The sequence below is a fragment of the Prionailurus viverrinus genome, chromosome B1 (genome assembly GCF_022837055.1).
Source record: "Prionailurus viverrinus isolate Anna chromosome B1, UM_Priviv_1.0, whole genome shotgun sequence".
NCBI lineage: Eukaryota > Metazoa > Chordata > Mammalia > Carnivora > Felidae > Prionailurus > Prionailurus viverrinus.
In genome coordinates this window covers 164,156,720-164,174,219 of record NC_062564.1, presented here as the reverse complement: position 1 = coordinate 164,174,219, position 17,500 = coordinate 164,156,720, and positions in this window count along the sequence as shown.

Below are 17,500 nucleotides of genomic sequence, written 5' to 3'. Positions count from 1 at the left end.
GTGAACAGTCAGCAAGACCAAAGACAATACTGTAGGCTATGGAAATCCAGTGGTTTCTGCAAGTTTAGACATTTTACATTTGAGGATCCATTGGTTCTCTCAACCTTGCCCGACGATCGAGGGGGATAGAGACCGTGGTATCTGAAGAGGTCTGCAAGGTATTCATAAAGGCTCATATGGTTTACCCAGTGAAGTGGGTGCCTCAATTACTGGAGTTATAGAAGGTATAACCCAAGTGGGAAACACATTTTCCAACAATTTCTTTGCCGCTGTGGGGTCACCGACCGATGTCAGGGGATGGCTTCCGCACACCTGGAAAACACACTTAGGATAACAACGTATCGATAACCCGTACCAAGTAGCAGTAGAATGGAGAGCAGCTGCGGGTGTTCAGAGTCCAGAGGAAGGAGGGCTGAGGCTTCCGGGGACAAAACTATCTTGCCAGGATTATGGCCGTGGCAGGCCAGGCGTTGCTGGTAGACTGTTTTTTGCAATCTTGCAGAAGCGTCCCTACCAATATCAATTTATAACTTGAGTCATCCTAAATGCGCTAAGGTGGGCGAAGGAATACAGAAACCGAAAAACGGGGTTTGGTTTATTTAGCTCCAACTGTTTGTTAAATCTGCAGCCATCGTTTACCCATCTCCATTTCTCTGATTCAGGAGCAGACCGCTGCCATGTTACAAGGACATCGGGATGGCAAAACTATGGCAATGCCCAGCCATTTTTCACAGAAGCAGAATGGACTTCCTCCACATGTGCCACAATCTGTACACTCAGCTGCTTCTGCCTTTGCACGAGAGCCAGCCAGGGCATGCTCCGATACTCCGTGCCTTCAGAGTGAGCCTCAGTTTTGATAACAGCAATTCCAGAAGGTAAGAGAATGGCAGAATAGCAAGCACTAAGAACATCATTTACTGGCTGCCCATTTTTGACTGGAGTCCCGGAGGACGCAAGAAAAATCCCTTTGTCTCCAGAACATTCTAAAATCATGCATGACTCCAAAGGCACACCAGCTCTCCATATCAATATTAACAGTTTGTCCTTCGGATAACTGGCGAGCTCAGGTGAGGTGTGGAGCTCTGTGGATCTGGCTTGTGACAGGTTTCTGCTTTCTGGTTGGTCGTATTGAGGAATAACAGCACGACCTGCCTGAAAATTTCCTTTTTTTTGCCTCTACGGGATGACCCATCAATTAAGCGAGATTAGATCAGGATTAAAGGGGCATCTCGTAAGTCAGGATGAGGCGTCACAAAACGGGAGCTAAGACCTCAGTCCGGGGGCTCACCTTCATCGGATAGCCAAATTAAGGGTGTCGCAACGTAGAAGATGTAGTTTAGGTGGTCAAAGCAGAAGGACCTCAGGAAGTCAGTCGACTTGCAGAGAAACGTTGAGTCAGTGCAGAGCGAGGAAGACTTTGGACACAGTGTGAAGTTTCCAAGTAGATGTCGTTCCCCTGGGTCAGGCCCACGCAGGCTTCCACTCCCCTAGCAGCTGTGGCTCTAGCTTCACATCAGCTGGGACAGGGGCGAGCAACTGAGCCACACTGTATGCTGTCATAGGCGGCAGGCCTACGTTATCACTACGTCCGTGCGTGAGCATTCCCAGGACTTCATTATCCCCTCCTTGTACAAATAAGGTGAAGTGTTTTGAATAGTTAGGTGACCCTGAGGCAGGCGGTTCCTACAGAGCTTGTTTTAGTCTTATAAAAATCTTCTCACATTTGTCTTTCCAAGCAAAGGGTTCAGGGACTGACATTTTAGGGAGTTCACGGAGTTGGAGGAGTTAAAAGAGGATAATTAGGAACCCATAGTCTACAATAAATCCACACAGCTGTCACTTAACTTGTAAGTCTAAAAGATTCCCGAATTGGCCTAGTTCTTTTTGGAGACAGCTGAATTCCTTCAGAGCTTAGATCATGACCTAGGTACTGAACAATGTCTAGAGATCGTTGTAATTTTTCCTTAGAGACTTGCTGTCCCTTTTCAGCTAACTGTTGCAGCAAATAGATAGAGGATCCCTCTTTGGTAACCACGCACAGCAAAAAGTTTGTCTACATGCCATAAAAGGCTCGGTTTCCCGGGGAACTGGAGGGTACTTAGAGCTCAGTGAAGCTAGTTGAGAGAAATAAGGGGCCTGGGTGAGCCTTTCAGGCATAACTACCCGGGTCCAGTGTTGATAGTTTCAAGTAAAGGCAAATAGATAACTGGCTGATGATGTCTCCAGAGATGCCCCCAAAGCAGCAATGAACAGAGTCACGTGGAACTTGGGACATGAGGGTGTTCGGGTTTGGAACAACTGGGAAACCAGGAATGACCATCGTATTCATAGCTCTCAAATCCTGAACGAATTGCCCTCTCTGTCCGTTGGGGGTTTCAGAACAGACGAGATCTATAGTAACTGGTACAGGGAATGATTAGCCCCTGGGCAGTTAGGCCTTCTATTAGGTGGGGTGAGGCCTTGGATGGCCTCACGCTTGAAGGGACATTGAGACAACATAGGGAGAGTTTTATTTATATCTGTCTGAATCATTATGGGTTCTGTACTTCTTATTCTTCCAGTGTCAGTATCAGAAGTAGTCCACAGATTTTCGGGCTCCTCCATTAAATTCGGGGACTTTTGTTGGAATTCTTCCTTTCTTGTGTCAAGGACAGACTATAAGGACCATAAAAGATCAGGTTCTGGTAGGTCAGGAAATTCTAAGACAAAGTCTCCATTGGAGGCAAAATATATTAGCCCTTTTAGTTTAGAAAGGAGAGCCCTACCTAATAGATTATCTGGAACTGACTGGCACAGTAAAAAGGAATGTTTGTCAATAAAAGGTCCCAGAATCATTTGTACTGGTTGAGATAAAAATTCTCTCTGAACTTTATTAGACACCCTCTCCTCCAACTGTGGAAACCTCCTCTTTGCTTTGAGGGTAGGGTTTAAGGTATAACGTGTAACTCCAGTATCTATTAAAATTTGGCGAGGTTTCCTGTTAATTTTAACATTAGTTTTCCCTTGGCTATTTAAGGGAATTTCTGGTAATAGTTTAGCAGAGAACCCCTCTGAGTCCCTTCAACTCTGTGAGGGGCCCCCCTTTGAAGGTAAGTATGAGGGCATTTGAGAAGAATTTGCATGGGACCTTTGAGGACAATCTCTTTTCCAGTGCCCCAGTTGATTACAGCTGAGACATCAATCTTTGGACCAGAGTTTTGATAATGGACCCCTAGGAAGGTGCAGTGCTAGACGCCCAGGTGTTGTTTGGGTCTCTGGCCTTGGAGCTGTAAAGCTAATAGCTTGGCGGATTTCTGTTTATGATCTTGCTCCAGGGTGCTTTCAAAATACTCAGCTATAGTCATGAGTTCAGGTAGAGTAGTGGCTTCCCCCCCTATTTTCTGCCTCTTTATTGATCCACTAATCTCAAGAGATAATCCATGTACAAATAGGGCAGCCAAAACAGGTTGGGTGACCCTATTTATTGCATGGAACCCCAAATGCCATAGAGAAAGAGCTACCAACAGCCTTCAAAGTCTGCCAGAGATTCATTGGGTTTTTTTTTGTTTGCAAGTTTGTATAATAGACCAATGAGGATGGGCAGGAAAGACTCTAGGAGTGGCTTGTAAAAGTTCAGCTGCTATTTTGTGAGCTTTTGCTGGGCCCTGAGACCTTGTAGACCAAAGATCTCAAATATCATCTTTGGCGTCTTGCCATCTTGCTTCCTGCATCCATATTTGGCCTTTACCAGGTCCTACCAACATGTATATGAGCTGTATACACCTGGGGTCATAGACCCTGATAATGACTCTAAATTCTTCAAACAACTTTTGGGGCTCCTCACCAGGTTAAGGACATTCTTAAACTATGGCCGTTGGTTCAGTCTTTGGCCAAGGGGTGAAAGGTACGTGAGGAGGTTCACCTACAACCGCAAAGTTTTATTTTAAAAGGTAACTGTCGGATAATCTCTTCAGAATGGAAGGGTAGATCAGACAATTAGTGAAATGTGGGTTCTCAGGGAAAAAAGGATGAGGGGGGGTCACATCAGTCTTTTTATCTTTTTGTTTAAGGTGCCTCTTGTGTCTTCAATTTTTTATTAGCCCTTGTAAAAAGTCTTTGAATGAAGCTACTTTGGAATCTTAAAGCCTTTTGAAAGCTTCTGCTCACCAATTAAATTAGGCATCCCATTCTGTTTGTTCAACTTGGGATCCCTTGCTCTCAAGTGTGTTTCTTAAATGAGCTATCTTGTGTCATTGGGATGATCCCTGTAGTGGCCATTGTAATTCTAGGTTATCGTTAGTAAAGTTTTGCCATTTTGCTAGATATGTGCAGCTTCTAGGATTATAGCTCTTAAACATAAAGTCAGCAGGTGTGCCATAAGCTGGTGCCCTCAACTCTTTGGATATAAAGGATCCCATTTCTTTCTTTTATTTTCTTTCAAGTTTATTTATTTATGGGGGGGGGGGGGCGTGGCAGAGAGAGAGAGAGAGAGAGAGAGGGAGAATCCCAAGCAGACCCTATGCTGTCAGCACAGAGTCTGACGCAAGGCACTCTCTCATGGACTCTGAGATCATGATCTGAGCTGAGATCAAGACCCAGATGCTTAACCAACAGAGCCACCTAGGTGCCCCTAAAGGATCCAATTTCCTTTTTTCTTTGTTTAAGTATTCTTCTTCTTTTTTTTTTTTTAATGTTTATTTCTTTTTGAGAGAGAGAGAGAGAGAGAGAGAGAGAGAGAGAGAGAGAGAAAGCAGGGAAGGGGCAGAGAGAGGGAGAATCTGAAGCAGGCTCCCGGCTCTGAGCTGTCAGCACAGAGTTGGATGCAGGGCTCAAACTGACAAAGCATGAGATCGTGACCTGAGCCGAAGTTGGATGCTTAACCCATCGAGCCACCCAAGCATCCCAAGGATCCCATTGCTTAACTTAGCTAGGTCTTTGTATTTCCTGGAGCCAAACTAATACCGAAGAGGGTCTATCATAGGAGTCCTTGAGGTGGCACATCCTCTAACCACCTTTACATGCTGGATCTGTGCCCACCAACTTTATTGACTTCTGAAATTCCCATTAGCAACTAGCCCTTGTGTAATATTCACCTAAGGCCTCCCACTGGACCCAGTCTAGCCAAAATTGGATCCAGTCTGATCTTGGACCCAGTCCAACTTTGGTTGGTAACCAGTAACAGTTTCGTGTATGGAACCTAGGAACTGGGGAAAGATTTGAACCAGCAGATCCCAAAGAACAGGACTGTGGACTGATTCCAGACAGCTGCCACCAACAGGTCTCAGTGTGGGGTCAAGGGCTAGAACCAAGGACTGGGGTTTCCAATCAAATAGAGAACTGTAGAAAGTCAATTAGATCAGGAGCTCAATGCAAAGAGAAAAGAGATCAGAACAGAGAACTTAGCAACAGCCCTTGGAAACAGGAGGAGAACTCAAAGGGTTTGCAGGTGCCACGCCTGGGTTTCTTGTTCCCAAATCTGCCAGTTCTCTTCAGTCCCACCCCTGCCACCAAATCAGTTAAAGAATAAAAATTCAACCTAGGAAATTAAAAGATCTAATTGGATTTATTCAATGTTTCGTGAATCGGGTAGCATCCCTTAGACGGGTGCTCCAAGGAGCTATAGAAAATGGAAGGCTTCCATTTTCATACACACAAATAGGGCAGGACAAGAAAGTTATCTGCAAAAGAAAAAAAAAAAGAAAAAAGGATTGTTTCAGGCAAGGTCACCTTCCCTTAGGGAGAAGAACAGGGGGTCTTAGGCAGATTACCTCACTAATGCTGATCAGGAAATTCCAGACTGATGAGTTTTAAATTCTACTCCAAGGAGAGGCCAGAACTGCACTAAGTATTAAGGTATTAAGTCTTGGTGGGGCTTAATGTTAGCGACTCCATTTTGGACCTGTTGCTTCTTTTGAACAGTCCATATGCAGTAATTATATAGTCATGCTTTCTCTTTCTGACTAAGTAGAAGACAACTTGACACCAAGATCTACTCCCAGCAGAACACGCTATCTGGCTATCACTCTTCCGAAAGAGGAAAGCACTCCGTCTAAATTCCCACTACCTTCTTTTCCTGCAAGTCAGACCTTTGGGTTTTAAGAAAGCAGCCTACATGCTAAGCTCTGTTTTCCTGCGAGGATTCAAAAAGGGGGGCCAGCTCTGTAATGATCGCTTTCTTGTAGGAAGAGGTCACCCCTGACCCACAATCATTAGAGTGTGAACTTTGAGTCATGGCTCTGCCCTGATCCATAAGCATTCATCCAGAGCTTCGAGGTGACAAATGGCACACAACTGCAAAATTCAAGCCTCTGGCCACTGACCAGAATAGAGCTAATTTATCCCTATAAGATTTATGGTTTAAGTCTCTGCTAATGGCATCAGCAAACTGGCTTTAGACTCTTAACTTTTACTCGTCTTGATCTGGGAAACATAAGTTCTCTTCTATTTCACCGTGGTATTAATTTAAAGTACTGTATCCCCTAAATCACAAGCCCGAAAATAGTGGCCCATGGGTATATTTACTTTAATCATCGCTATGTTTAAAACCTGTTTGAATTAATGCCAACATTTGAAATCTAGACAGTTCTCATAAAAATTCAGATTATTGGCTTCTCTCAAAATGTCAAGAGCCCTAGCCATTCAGGGTCCACATTCCGGGCCACAGCCAGAAGAAATTGAATGGAGTAACCCGCTTCAGCAGAGACAAGTCTCCATAACTCACCAGTCTCCTATCCAAGTCTCTTCACTCCTTTACATTATTCCTGGCCCCCATAGGCATTTGGGTTTACGAAGCCTGCCCTCATCAAATAGCCTCCGAAGCCCAGGATTCTGCCTGGAGGCAACAATGCTAGACATGGGCAGCAGCTGGAAGAATCTCCATACAGGCTGCATATTCTGGTTCCCTGCAGGATCGCTCAACCCTGTCCTTTGCCACACCCTTTCTATTGGCAGGATACTGGCACAACATAGAGCTTCACCGGCATACAGTGGGATTTCATTCAGAGGGAGATCTGGGACTTCCACTGTGCTCTAGGACCCTGATTCCCATTCTCTCTTTCCAAATACAAGGGCAGAAAAGTGCTGAGTGATGTGTTTTAATGGTCTCCAAATCTGCAGAAAAATTCAATTGACAGACAAGTTTGCTTCTTCTTTCAAACATCTGTATTTTCCGCCCCGTGGGTCAGTGCATTCCACAACACTATTTAATATTCAATAAATCGAGGCAAATGAAATTACAAAAATGGATCATCACTTTTATGGAAAACCAACTAAACAAATGTTTTGCTTAAAATGTCAGGCACTAGGGGACTTTCATAAAATATTAAAAGTGAGTTCCCTGGAGGAGATGAGCAATTCAAAAATAGAACATATGAGGACAGTGCTAATTGATACTTCAAATATGAATGGCACTCCATGTCCTAATGGATGAGGAATTGTGTTCCCTGATGAGATGACACAAATCACACAGGGGGAATCTCGGGGGCCCAGTGGACAGCAGCTGTGTAGGATCTGAGGCTGTGGGTGTGAACAACAGAGGTCCACGGGAATCCACAGGAGGAATTAGTTCCATGCCATGTAGAACCACACTATACAGGATTTAGGGTTATGAAGGTTTCCCAGAGTCCTAATTATAAGGTGTAGTCTGAACCCAGACTGTCTCAACCAAGATAAAGCTGTGTAGGGAGGCCAGCACTGCATAGCACTCCTCGTGTTTGCCGAGCCCTTCTTCAAGGACTTAATTTACCCCACCCTCCCTTCTCCTGAATTATCAGTGGTTAATCTCATGCTCTTATTTTGGAGTAACTGCTTAGGTGTGTACCCACTTTGATGCTTTGTCCCCAAACTCTGATGAGGTGCTCCCAAAAGGCTATCCATTCCATAGCTATTTTAGCAATCCCTAGAGGAGTTTTTTTAGGAATGCAGATTCCAGGGTTTATTCCCAAAGACTCGAACCCAGGAGGTCTTGGCGGGGACCGGATATTTACATAATGTCCCCGGGGACTCTGATGCATGTAAGGTCTGTGGCCATACCTTAAGAAATGCTATCGTAGAAGGCTGATGCCCACATTTCAGGATTCCATCCCCAGCAACAATTTAAAAACTTACTTTTGAAGAAATGTAAAACATAAAAATCCTGAATTCATAATAGTATGGAACCTCCTTGTTCTTATTAGAGGTTGTATTACTTTGAAATTTGAAAAATAAAGAAAAAGAAAAAGATCGTATTCTGCCTTTCCTGTATGAACTGGTTTTTTTTGGGGGGGGGGCGGGCGGCGGTAACCAAATAGTGTTTGAGAGAAAGTTGTTCTTTATAGTCCAGCTAATAAAATGCAGAAGAAATTATTTTTTAGCAATTTCTAATCACTATTTTATAACTAATGGGATAGAGAGTTTAAGGAATGAACATAAGTGGGAGCTTAAGACATGAAGTAAAGGGTGATTGTTGACTTTGTAACAGAGGAGTCACATGGACACCATCCGGACCCACAAAGGAAGCCTAGAAAAATGGCACAACTGTGCCATTATGTGCCTCATGATGTGATTCACTAGGAAGTGTGAAGTTTCCTTGCCCCAACATTCAACTCAAATCTCATCAAGCCGGTTTATAGGAAATAAAGAAACAAGTTAAGTGACACCAAAGGGAAGGAAGAAGACAAATCCGGAAAGTGCCATGGTTTTACAGGACAAATTACTCAATTTCTGTGACAAATCAGCGGTCAGGTGAGGAAGGAGGATTGTTATAGAATAAAAGAGACTTAAAGACATAACCAAATAGGTCGTGTTTGGATTCTGATTAGAAGAAGCTAACTGTAAAAAGACTGCTCGGAGACGATAGGGGAAATCTAAGTATGGACCTGGTATTCGATGATAAAAATGAGTATGGTTAGGTGTGGAAGTAACATATAATTACATTCAAGAATGTTTTTATCAAGGGGTGCCTGGGTGGCTCAGTTGGTAGAGCATCCAACTTCGGCTCAGGTCATGATCTCATGGTTCGTGAGTTCGAGGCCCGCGTCGGGCTCTGTGCTGACAGCTCAGAGCCTGAAACCTGCTTCATATTCTGTGTCTCCCTCTCTCTCTGACCCTCTCCTGTTCACACTCGGTCTCTCTCTCCCTCAAAAAAAAAAAAAAAAGAATGTTTTTATAGATTAGAAATGCATACTAAAGTTTTTACAAGTGAAATGACACAATGTGTGGGATTTTCCTGAAAATGCTTGAGCAAAGCTAAATCCTTGGGTGGATGAAACGAGATTGGCAAAACATGGCTAATTGCAGAAGCCTGATGCTGGGTATGTGAAGCTTTACAATATTCTCCTTGTTGGGAATACTTGAAATTTTCCACCATAAAGTTTTTTAAAAACATAACTTTTGCTGGGATGCCTGGGTGGCTCAGTCAGCTAAACATAGAACTTCAGCTCGGGTCATGATCTCGTGGTTGGTGGGTTCATACCCCACGTTGGGCTCTGTGCTGACAGCTCAGAGCCTGGAGTCTGCTTCGGATTCTGTGTCTCCCTCTCTCTCTGCCCCTTCCCGCTCATGCTCTGTCTCTATCTCTCAAAAAAATGAATAAACGTTAAAAAAAACACATACTTTTGCTGTCGGCACTCACCCCCTATAAGTCAGGCTACTAAGTCAAGAAGCAGGGGTGATTATTATTTAGGAATTAACATTCCTTTCTAAGGATAACTCCCCTGTAAACGCTCCTAGAAGGGCATTTGAAAGTCAAAACTCAGTTTTCATATCCAGAAGTCCATTTTTTTCCCCCTCTCACGGCCCAGAAAAGCACAGCGGTGTTTCCTCGGCCACATTACCCTCTTCTGTGATAGCTTGATGAGACGAAGAGCATAAATGGAAGTTCATTTGCTGCTTTGACTGCTAGAGAACCATTAAAAGACCTTTAAAAGCATCACTCATCTGTTAAGTGAAAGAAAACTCATCATTAAGTTAAGGGAAAACAACTCTTCCCACTCAGGAGTTTTGGGTGTAAAATGCACTAGATAATGAAAAGAGTGAAGCAAAGGTGTTCGTGCTTTGTTGTAGCTCTTTTTCTAGAGCACACGGAGAGCCGCCTTAGAATATACACAACGGGCTTTCCTCTTGGTCACCAAAAAGACGATAGCTTCAGATTAAGAATTAAAAATCCCTGAACCAAAAAGTACTCTAATTATCTGGGCACACTTGTAAATTTTGAGCTCAATACTGTAAAGATGCGTGCAGTCCTTTAATTCTGAAAGGCTCTCTGGCACGCATTGCCTTTACAGCCACATTTGGCAGCTTCGCTCACTCGGGGCGGCTAATTAACACCCACAGCACAATTCTCTTGGCCAGGATTCCTTCAAATGCCTATCTCCAAGCCACCAGACATCAGCTAGGATGTTAACCTAGGCTCTTTTGAGCAATCCCATAATACCTCCAACTTTGTTTTTTTAAAAATCTCAGCCAATGACCTACCGGTTGCTTTTATGGCATCTAGTGCCATTAAAGCCAAGTTCTAAGGACATGAGCAGAGGTTCGCAGAATGTGTTCTGGTAATACCCTCATCGGGATCAACCAGTGTGTTCAAAACTGCAGAATCTGGGCCCCCTCTCAAGTCTACTAAGTGAGACTTTCTGCTGCTGCTGGGGCCCTAGATTTCTGCTCCTTAAAGCAAGAGTGCCCGGTGGTTGGTTCTTCCACACACAATTTGACAACGAGACTTTCCAGAATGGAGGTGGCTCTTCAAGTTTATGAGAAGAACAGAGGGTAGAGAAACAAGTGAACCGGTATCAAGAGGAGGCAGTCAGCCAGCTGGCCGAACACTCTGCGAGACAACTGGCCTGGTTTCTAGAAAAAGCCAAAGGCGTAGCCACCGGCTGGTAAATACCTTTTATTTATTTATTTGTTTGTTTGTTTGTTTGTTTATTTATTTCTATTTATTTATTTATTTATTTATTTTTTAATATATGAAATGTATTGTCAAATTGGTTTCCATACAACATGGTAAATACATTTTAAAATGCCGTATATCCAATCAACGCAGCCATCAGTAGGGATGAAGGAGTCCAGCACTGCCTAGCGGTACTCTTGTCTGTTGGGCCTTGAAAACATCAGGCTAAGTAAAAAAAGGCTAGACACCAAAGACCACATGTTGTGTAATTCCATTTATATGAGATGTCCGACACAGATCCATAGAGACAGAAAGTAGATTAGTGGTCGGGGAGGGAGAGTGGGGAGTGGCTGCTAATGGATCAGTCTCTTTTTTGGAGTGATAAAAATGTCCTGGAATCAAATAATGCTGATGATTGCCCACGTCTATGAATATACCAAAACCCACTGAATTGCGCACCTTAAAGGGATACATTTTATTGTATCTGAGTTATGTCTCAAAAACCGTTCGATAGAAAAGCTGAAGTTGATAACGTTGGTTCCTATATCAGGACCCACAGAACGGAAGCCACCCGTGAGCCTGGCCCTCCTCATGAATCAAAACCTAGGGCAACCTGCACTTACAGGAAGCACCTGTCAAAGAAACCTAACGTAAACGGCCACTCTAGTCCTCACCCTCCAACTCGGGCTCAGTGAGCTTACCTTATCTTACAAAATAGGACCTGCTAGTCTTATTTAAAATCTCTGACTTCCTAGCCACTCATGCCCTGTTTCTGTTGCCCCTTCTAAGGCTCTATAAAACTCACTTATGCCCAAAATCCTTCAGGAAGAGTGCCCCACTCCTGTACTCCTCCGAACCATGGACTGTGTTCCCTTGAACAAAGGACATCAAACTTGTTACTAAATTGTTTTGATTTTGGGGCACCTGGGTGGCTCCGTTGGTTGAGCGGCTGACTTTGGCTCAGGTCATGATCTCACAGTCCGTGAGTTTAAGCCCTGCATCGGGCTCTGTGCTGACAGCTCGGAGCTTGGAGCCTGCTTCTATTTCTGTGTCTCCCTCTCTCTCTGCCCCTCCCCCATTTGCACTCTGTCTCTCTCTGCCTTTCAAAAATGAATAAATGTTAAAACAAAATTAGAAAAAAAATAAATTGTTTTGATTTTGTTATTTGACAAAGGTGTTGTGGAAAAAAAGGGCATTTTTTTTTCTTGACTAAAGGAGGCTTAAAAGAAATGAAATATAACCAAATACAGTGAGTGGACCTTGTTTGGATCTTGATCCAAACAAATTGTAAAATAGACAATTTTAGGCAATGAGGAAAGTTGAATATAGTTTGGAATTATTGTTTATTTTCTTAGCAATCATACTGGTATTGTTAGGTATGATTATGTCTTTTGAGGTGAATACTGAAATAGTTAGGGGTGAAATAACATGATATCTGGGTTTTCTTTAAAATAATTTCGCAAATTAGCCTGCAAAATGAATGGTTTTAGTTGATAGTTGTTGGCTGAAAAATAAATACCCAGGGGTGTGTTGAATTTTATTTTTGTGCATAGTTGGATATTTTCTTTTTTTTTAATTTTTTTAATGTTTATTTATTTTTGAGAGAGAGAGAGAGAGAGAGAGAGAGAGAGCACACAAGGGGGGGCGGGGGGGCAGGGGCAGAGGGAGAAGGAGACACAGAATCTGAAACAGGCTCCGGCTCCAAGCTGTCCGCACAGAACCCGTCTCGGGGCTCAAACCCACGAGCTGTGAGATCATGACCTGAGCCAAAGTGGGACGCTCAACTGGCTGAGCCACCCAGGCACCCCTGGATATTTTCACGATAAAAAGTTAAGAATAAAGGAACTCGGGGTTTCTTGATTATCTTCACTTTTTTTGATTCCAAAACTTTCAGTTGTAGGAATACACACTACAGTGTCAGGATGAGATTAAAGGGAAAATATTAGAGGTAGGTCTTTAGTTTTGAACTTTCCAGCAAGGAAAGGCCAAAGGGAGAATTTGAATACCTCCTTGAATTCAGAGAAATGAATGGACAAATAGAAAGGCACTGGGCTCAAAGTTCTCTGGTCATTTTAAAAAAGAAAACACCTATTCACATTCCTCCCAAGCCTCTTGAAGTTCTAAGAGGATGAAATTATTGTTAACTATTCAGTTGATACTTTAAGCAACGAGTTAATTTCACATGAAAATCAATTTGTGGGGCGCCTGGGTGGCGCAGTCGGTTAAGCGTCCGGCTTCAGCCAGGTCACGATCTCGGGGTCCATGAGTTCGAGCCCCGCGTCGGGCTCTGGGCTGATGGCCCGGAGCCTGGAGCCTTATTTCCGATTCTGTGTCTCCCTCTCTCTCTGCCCCTCGCCCGTTCATGCTCTGTCTCTCTCTGTCCCCAAAATAAATAAACGTTGAAAAAAAAATTAAAAAAAAAAAATCAATTTGTGTCTAATTGGTTGGGCTCCACATTTTATTGTGTAAGACTTCCTGGAGTGATCGATTGCTTCAGAACTGAATTTTACTCTTACAATCTTACTAGAGACATTTACGTGCCTCAAAGATCTGCCTGCCACTGTATACACACACACACGCATATATAACTTAATATTATATAAAATTATATATGTATATATATATAACTTAAGGCTGGCTTTTGACCAGGGAATTCACCCAGATTATCATATCTTTCGTATGGGAGCATACCATGTGTCTTCAGCCCCTGATTTCAGTGTGCCAGGGGAGGGTGGCCTATGTGCTTCGTCATCAAAATCCCAGATTCTTCTCCAATGTCATCTGGCCTGACTGATAACCCTCTTGCCACGTGTTAATTAGGCTTTGGAAAAAACCATCGACTAGGAAATACTCTACCTGGACACCAAAAATCTTGGACATGTGTAAGTTTGAGAGATCATAAACATTCTTTTCAGGTTATTGATACTGAGGAGGCTGGTTCCAGTGCCCTCTTTATGAAGAGCCGTGGAGGAAATTGTTTCAGGAATATTTGTGTTTCTCTTGAGTGAATGGTTTCTATTTTCTGATTTTTGCATCAACTGCCAGGCAGTGCAGAGCAAAATTTTTGGCCTTCTTCCAGCAAAGTGTACAGAGCCTCATGGGTATATTTTGTGTGCTAGACCCCGCACTCCAATTTCCTCACTTTTTTTTTTTTCCTTTTTAAATCTCATTGCAATGTATTCTTGTAAACTACAGCCATGTCCTCTTTGGACTAACATGGGGGTATAAACAAGAAAGAAAGAAAGAATAAATTACAAATAAGCAAATACAAAAACAAATACAAAAAATATTACAAATAACTACAAGTTGTTTTCAAGTACTTGGTTGACACCATTTCACTTTTTAACTTGTACTACTGCCTTCTTCCTTTATATATGGATGTCTGGCTCCCTTCTGACATTTATCACCTGTGTACAGAGCTGGGGTTTACCACAAATGTCACGAATGTAGGGGCACCTGGGTGGCGCAGTTGGTTAAGCATCTGACTTCAGCTCAGGTCGTGATCTCGAGGTTCCTGAGTTCGAGCCCCACGTCAGACTCTGTGCTGACAGCTCAGAGCCTGGAGCCTGCTTCAAGATTCTGTGTGTGTGTCTCTCTCTCTGCCCCTCCCTCCCTCACTCTGTCCCTCTCCCTCTCTCTCTCAAAAATAAATAAGCATAAAAAAAAAAGAATGGAGAGAGAGCAAGACTCAGAGGGCTTTCGATATATTATTAGGACTTTCCTACATTGGGAAACCAAAAGCATGCCTTACAGAGATGGTCTGAGAGTAATTGTGTGTGTGTGTGTGTGTGTGTGTGTGTCCGCACGTGTGCATGCAAGACAAGCGTGTGAGGTATGTTCCATCCCAAACGGCAGAGAAAAGCAGTGTCAGACTGTTCCCCAGTCATTCCCAGCAGCTTTTTTATCCAGAGGGCTTGGTGGCTGTTCAGAGAGTATAGGCAGTTGACCATTTTTATGCTTGAGGTTGTGGCTGTCAGGGAACCTTTCTGCAGGTTGACTCATCTTTTCGAAGTCTCTAAAACCAATCTCATTTTGTGTAGGAGAGATTCCTGGAGCTCAAAACCAAGCTTCTCCACACCTGCCCTCCAAACTTGGATGAGACCTTCTGCCCAGTTCCGGTAACTGGGTCCACCTTCTAGTGACCTATCTGGTCACTTGGAGACCTGCCCATTCTTACCAAATTCTTCCTAGAGCCAGGGTCACGTGGTCAATCTCAGCGTGGTGACCCAGTGTGCTCTCTCCCACCAGTTCTGGAGTCAGGCAGAGAGACCGCTGCAGCAGAAATTCCAAAGCTAGAAACCAGTTCCCGCCTCTACTTGCGTTTCAACACACAGTTGGTTCATCTTCTGGGGCAAGTGATCACCTGTCTGGGTCGCAGTTTCTACATGTATGAAATGAAACCATCACATTATCTATTTCTCAGTGTTAGCGTGAGGATTCAAGGAGACAACATGTGTCAAAAACCTAGAACAGTGCCCGACACATAATAATAAGTGTGCAATAAAAGCTGGCCATTATTCTGATGATTCAGCAAGAAGGCCTTGCGGTACGAACACGGAATTTTCTCCCTAGCTGTGCCGTGCTAGGGATGTTGTTGAAGGAGAGCCAAAGCTTACCTTTTCTCACGCGTCCGAGCAACACAGGCCGGTTTAGAATGAAGCTGCTAAAGTTTAGGTTCCAGGCTTGGGAGGGGCCCTACAATGTGTTCACATGTTTGAGTATTTTTGTTCAATGCATAAGAGTAGGGTGTTTTTGCCTTCTTTTCCATGAGAAGGACCACTCAAATTGTCTCATTGTCAGGCCTCCTAAAGTCTGGCTCCATCTGGTACCCAAGTCATATTATATCTCTGGAGCCACCACGATATGGCCAGATGGGTGCTGACAGCAGGGAAATTGATAAATGGGTATAGACTTATGGATATGATCGTACACGTTAAAGAGGCTGACTTTAAATGGTGTCATTCGCTTAGATGACACACCTTTGCTCCAAAATAAAGACTATAAATTTTCTTCTAATCTGTCTTTAGAATTGAATGAATGTTTGCATCATACCTTAAATAGCTAGCTCTCTAGTCTAAAAAATGCCACCTTCATCTTGCTGCTTAATCAAATTTCACAATATTCTCTGACTTTGCAGATTAATTGCTGTGCAGAATGTTTTGGCCCCAGGCTATGTTGCCTCCTCTGTTTGCGCTGATGGCTTTTTGTGGCCCTACTCTATAACTGGACCCCATTGATTTCCACAGCTGATCCCACTAAGCCTTGCAGAAATTGCCTCCCACCGCTCAGCAAACACATTTTGCCACGAATTTAAAATAACCTCTATAGGTAACTGTCACACTGTTTCCAGTGAAGAAAACATCGCCAAAACTTAGAAAAGAATGGAATGCAATATACAAAAACACCGGTTCTTTTTTTTTTTTTTTAATTTTTTTTCTACGTTTATTTATTTTTGGGACAGAGAGAGACAGAGCATGAACGGGGGAGGGGCAGAGAGAGAGGGAGACACAGAATCGGAAACAGGCTCCAGGCTCTGAGTCATCAGCCCAGAGCCCGACTCGGGGCTCGAACTCCCGGACCGCGAGATCATGACCTGGCTGAAGTCGGACGCCCAACCGACTGCGCCACCCAGGCGCCCCAAACACCGGTTCTTAATAGAGCAAATCCATGATGCTTCGGGCCAGCTAAGATGCCACCCAAGGTGCCCAAATGCCTCTGCAGATACCTGTAATGAGTCTAGGTGACCATCTCGGGACACTTGACCCCACTTTGAGGCTGCAGCCATAGAGAGGAACCCAGGCAGGGGATGCAGGATTGTCTCTACCCTGTTAGGATCATGTCTATTGGGGCACAAGGGTAGACATGAGAGAGAACAGCAAATGCGTCGCAAGGCAGACCATGATGTTTTCTTCATCTGATTTCAGTGAGCGGTTGCCCTGCTGCTCCCAGCCATTAATCAAATGAGCGTCTCTACCTGTGGAAGGTGTCAGCTGTCCTTTGGAAAAGCACTATACAGGTGTCCCTTCACCAACACAGGTTTGGCCTGCCCAGAGCTGCCTCTGTGTGGACTTTTGAAATAAATACAGTGTGATACTGTTAACGTATTTCTCTTCCTTACGATTTTCTTAGTAACATTTTTCCTCTAGCTTTATTTTAAGAATACAGTATATTTAAACCTATAGTATACAGGATTGTGTTAATTGACTATGTTATCCGTAAGACTTCCAGTCAACAGTAGGCTATTAGTAGTTACGTTTTGGACGAGTCAAAAGTTATATGCAGATTTTTGACCATGCTGGGGTCAGTGCGTCTAACCCCCACATCGTTCAAGGTTCCACTGTACTGTATTCTGATATCACGTTCATACAGGTATCTACAGAAGGCAAAATAGGCTTTCTTTTATTTTCTGTAATGAAAATGATTCTTATTTTATTTTTAAACAATTTTTTAATATTTATTTTTGAGAGAGAAGGAGAGAGAGAGAGAGGGAGAACGAGTGGGGGAGGGGCAGAAAGAGAGAGAGAGAGAGAGAGAGAGAGAGAGAGAGAGGGAATCCCAAGCAGGCTTCACTCTGGCAGCACAGAGCCCGGGACTCGGACTCAAGAACCATAAGATCACGACCTGAGCCAAAACCAAGAGTCAGATGCTCAACCA